This window comes from Danio rerio, chromosome 12, assembly GCF_049306965.1.
Source record: "Danio rerio strain Tuebingen ecotype United States chromosome 12, GRCz12tu, whole genome shotgun sequence".
In the NCBI taxonomy this organism is placed as follows: Eukaryota; Metazoa; Chordata; class Actinopteri; order Cypriniformes; family Danionidae; genus Danio; species Danio rerio.
Genome location: NC_133187.1, coordinates 5,665,583 through 5,671,033, shown reverse-complemented (window position 1 = coordinate 5,671,033; position 5,451 = coordinate 5,665,583). Strand labels below are relative to the sequence as shown.

The 5,451-nt window shown below is 37.0% G+C and overlaps 1 protein-coding gene across 1 annotated transcript in view; it reads left to right on the top strand.

Annotated features, from left to right (window-relative positions):
* Positions 1 to 5,451, top strand: part of fra10ac1 (FRA10A associated CGG repeat 1) — an 855,621-nt gene that overhangs the window by 59,309 nt on the left and 790,861 nt on the right. The gene's annotated exons all lie outside the window — the stretch shown is intronic.

Here is a 5,451-nt window from a genome sequence, read left to right as displayed (position 1 = left end):
TCCGACAGGCTGCAGAGAATAGTGGCTTACAGGCTGAAGGGATCAAAGTGGCCGCTAATGAAAGTGACGTCATGACATTAAACCCCTAAGCTTTCTTAACCTGCAAATCCCCACCCTGATCATTTTATGGCAGACAATCCAATCAGAGCTGCTGTTTTCTCCTGAAGAGGAGTCGCGCAGAGAAAGTGTCGCTATATGACATAATATTTGTCACATCGGCCTGTTGATTAGACAGTGGTGTTTCTGATCTAATATACTGAGGCGTCAAGGCCCAGAATGAGCACAAGGGACAGTCTTGCATGGTTTCAACATGTAAGAAAATGAGATTAGATGCAGCTAATGCGATAGAAAAGTTACAGGTTAAAAACATTGGATTGCTTTTTGATTTAAAACATTTTATTTTATGTATTGATTCAAATATAATTTGCTGCCTTATATTTTTTTTGGTTGCATCAGGTTTACCTTATACATGTAATGTAAACTTACATAATTTTTAAAGAAAACATTAAGTCGAATTGCTCAAACTTATAAAAATGTATTTCTCTGGCTTTACTGGATATGTTAGGCATGTGTGTGAGTAAAATGTCAATGATTGTGTTATTTGATGAAGGTCAGATAACATTGATGATTAAATATTGTCATTTAGAGCTTGTTGACAATTCAAATATTGCTCTAAACAGGGTTCATGGACAATCTTACTACAGAATTCCATGACTTTTCAGAAACATTCAGGTAAATATTCATGATCTTGTTTCGTGTTTCATGTAATGTCTACGTAAACGTGGTAAATAAGAAAAAAATGCACATTCAAATTTTTCGCAGCATATCAAAATGTGCGTATCTATGTTTTGTATATTTATTTTTATATCTGTAAAATAGTTCTAGAAAGTATTGTGCTGTCTGTGTGAACATTTTAGAAATGCTGGCTTGTGTTTTCACAAGATTTATGAGATTAGACCTTTGCAGTTAGAAAACACGACACTCAAACTGCATCTTGAACTACAGTGAAATCGAGTAAAAGAGGCGAAGCTGAAACTGCTTTTGATTTTTGAAGTTATTGCTTTTGCAACGGAAGTTTGCGAAGTTTAACCCGCACAGAGAACCTAAAGGGACGGACAGCTCAATTTCATTTTATTAAAAATGTACCCAACTTTATCATCTCAAATGTATTCAAGTACACAGATAATTGTTAAGCAAATTTTCATGGCTTTTCCAAACATTTTGGGTTTATTTGCTTTTCCAAAATTTTTCCAGGCCTGGAAAATGTTATTTCAAAATGATTTTTCCAGGTTTTCCAGGACCGTATGAACCCTGTTTAAAAAATTACTCTCCTATCAGCTATTACCACTGTTGATATCCCACCATGTCCAATTATTGGTTTATTTGGGGTTCTTCCACCCAACCACACTTTACCCTCTTATTTTGTTGACTTTGTAGCCTTCTTAACCCTTCTGGCTAGCCGATTAATACTTCTGAACTGGAAGAGCCCTCACCCTCCTTCTCACTCTTGTTGGATACGAAATGTTCTTTATTTTATGAAATTAGAAAAAAATAGGTACTCTCTTCACCGAACTAGCACTATTTTTATTAAATTGTGGGAACCCCTTCGCAAATATGTCCAAACTCTTCAGCTTGACCCTGCTCCTTCTGATTGAGTCCCCACCCCCTAATGCCCAGCTTTTATGGGAAACTATTTCTGGTCAACACATTGTAGACTTGTTTTTTTATGTATATAAGATTGCACTAGTGTTGTTGTTTTTTATTTTATTTATCTATTTATTTTTATTATCTTATTTTTATTTATTATTATTATTTATTTATATTATCATTATTATTTGCTCAAAATACTCTTCAGTGTATTTGCTTATTGTTGCATGTTTATGTCTTTGTAAATCTTTGTAATGTTTCACAATGTATAAATAAAACATTTAAAAAAAATAATAATTTACTCACATAATTAGTTCCAGATATTCCTACATTTATTCTGGTGAACACTAGAGAAGATATTTTGAAGAAATATCTGGCTTTCTTCAAAATGCTTTATTTTGTGTTCAACCGAAGAGATTTTAAGGTGAATGGAGAGTAAATCATGACAAAATTTTCAGCTTTGGGTGAACTGTCCCTTTAACACTTCTGAAACTGAGACCTTGATACGGTGACTAAAACGATAAACACGTTTGAAAACATAGCATGGCTACACTTAATATTAATTATTAAAGGTGAAATCATGATTCAAATATTGAACGTCTGTCCTTTAATTATGTACAATATACAACACCTAAGATCCTCCAAAGAAAACGAGAAGAACGCTAGCGGTTAAGTGATATTGTCAACCAGCATTGTCCTTATTACACCCACAGCACTCAAGCTCTCCAAGTAAGAGGAGAAGTTCTCTGAAGCGGCCTATTATTAGCATTTTTAGACTTTCTGCACCCAGGATCTATTTCCACCGATAGGATTAGGCCTGATCTGTCAGTCTGTCATATAAAGAGATCTGTCTCCTTTTTCTCTTATATTGGGGGAGTGTCCTGCAGCAGGTAAATTCAAAAGAAAAGGCCTTGCATCATATGTACCAGGCTTTGTAAATCCTGGATTAGGTAAAAGTGATTATCAGGATATCCTCTCTTGAAGGCAGAGAGCTTGGCTTGACGCTTCAGAGCGCTCACACGTTTAAGTTCACAACGAGGAGCCCACAGACACAGCGAAGATGCTAAATTTACCACACTCACCATTACTTTAATGGGATCAGATATTAAGCATGCAATGTTTTAAACATCCAAATATCTGATATACCTGAAGCCCAAAACAAACAAGTGTGTTCATGCTGTTATTGCATGGTCTTGACTTTATGATATTGGTGGTGAAGTGTTTATTTGAAATCCCTCTGCCTCAGGCTTGCAGTGAAATCTTGAACTGTTGACACATATAATCTGTGCTGATACATGCAAAACATCGTCAGCAATCCATGCACACCACCCTTCAGCACAGAGGGATTTCTTATATTTACACCCAAACAGACAACCATTACATCCAATGAGCTGAGATTAGACTCAGTTAGCTTAATATCAAGATCTGGTTGACTTAGCTTGAATTAGTAATGTTGCAAATAAAGCAGAGGAAGATCTGATTGCAGTGTCTTAGAATATACAACAATCGGTTAACATCCATGAAGAAACAGATAGAGTTTGATTGAGTTAGATGGATGGATGGATGGATGGATGGATGGATGGATGGATGGATGGATGGATGGATGGATAGATGGATGGATGGATGGACGGATGGACAGATAGAATGATAGACAGACAAATAGACAGACAAATGGATAGATAGATGATAGATAGATAGATAGATAGATAGATAGATAGATAGATAGATAGATAGATAGATAGATAGATTGATAGGTAGGTAGGTAGATAGATAGATAGATAGATAGATAGATAGATAGATGGATGGATGGATGGATGGATGGATGGATGGATGGATGGATGGATGGATGGATGGATGGATGGATGGATGGATGGACGGACGGACGGACAGATAGAATGATAGACAGACAAATAGACAGACAAATAGACAGACAGACAGACAGATAGATAGATAGATAGATAGATAGATAGATAGATAGATAGATAGATAGATAGATAGATAGATGGATGGATGGATGGATGGATGGATGGATGGATGGATGGATGGATGGATGGATGGATGGATGGATGGATGGACGGACGGACGGACGGACGGACGGACGGACGGACGGACGGACGGACGGACGGACGGACAGATAGAATGAAAGACAGACAAATAGACAGACAGATAGACAGATAGACAGATAGATAGATAGATAGATAGATAGATAGATAGATAGATAGATAGATAGATAGATAGATAGATAGATAGATAGATAGATAGATAGATAGATAGATGGATGGACGGACAGATAGATGGATAGACAGACAAATGGATGGATGGATGGATGGATGGATGGATGGATGGATGGATGGATGGACGTACGGACAGACGAACGGACGGACGGACGGACGGACGGACGGACAGACTGACAGACAGACAGACGGACGGACTAACAGACAGACAGACATATACCATAGCATGATTTCACAATGTTAACATGACTAGCAAACTTTTAGCTTGTTTAACACATTTTAGCATGCTGTTAGCATGTTTCTAACATACAGTAAACTAACATTATGCTAACAGGAATTGGCAGGTTGTTAGCAAGAATTGCTAACTTAAATTAGGTAAGATCACTTGGAAAATATTTGAAAAAGAACAAAAGCTTCACATGGAGCTAATAATAACACATACACACTCTCATTTGCTTTTCCTTAGCAGCATGTTCACAAAGTTTAATAACCTCTGTGGATAATTTGATTACTTTGTTTGCTGCCAATAGTTTCAGTGACGTGTGTTTTGTGGTTGGGGGCCAACACCACTATTGCAATGACCTAAATTTACCTCTTTTGAACAACTCAGAAAACTGAAACTTATGTAACTTGTCACAACTTCCCCTTTTAGTATGATAAAAACACTTAAGGTGACCTATGCTTGATAAAAACCATACACTGTAAAAGATATGGACGTGGTATCAGTGATGTCACTCATAGGTTTCTGAAGAACCCAAAAGAAGCTACCAGTAGGTGTGGGCAATACCAACCGGCGATACCAAACAAGGGCAAAGAGGCAGAGCCTGAGCAGAGCTCCAGACACCTGTTGGCATTTTGTTTTGACGGACTTTTCTTTGGAAGAACACTTAATACTTCACTACCTGCGACTCGTTTGTGTTCTGATCACATGTGCTTGGTTGTACACTATAGCAATAAAGTGTTTAGTCTTTTAAAAACACTGTTGTAATACATTGAGCCTCTAAACATAGTTCTTATAATGCTTTTCTATAAGAGGAAAACGCAAATTACTTCCAAACACCTCAAATATAGTCTGTGTTAGTAAATGCAAGGCTATTTATGAAAACCAGGCATAACAACAACGTTTCAGATGATTGTTTTATAGCCTACAGCTAATCAATCTGTCAGATTCTGGAGTGCATTAAAGATCTAAAGAAAAATATAAGTGATTAAGGATCTTAAATTAAGCAAATGCATTTATAGAGATGGTATATAAGTATATAATTTCACTCACCTGGGAAACGGAGGCCATGTGAATGGTTTGTGAGCACAATTAAGTGCACACAGCATGCCATATCATCTGATAATTGTAGAAAATAATTCCAAAAGGAGACTGACAGTGTAAAGCCACATAAAACAACACATAAATACGATGTCTGAGCCGAGTTCAGCGGCTAATCAGCCGGAATCAGCTGAGGTGAAGTGACGGCGACCAGCGAGACCTAGCTGTCACTCAAGTAGCCACGCCCTTAATTCTGCAGACCTGAACAAAACCTAATATAAAGGAAACTGATGAGTTATAAAAAAAATA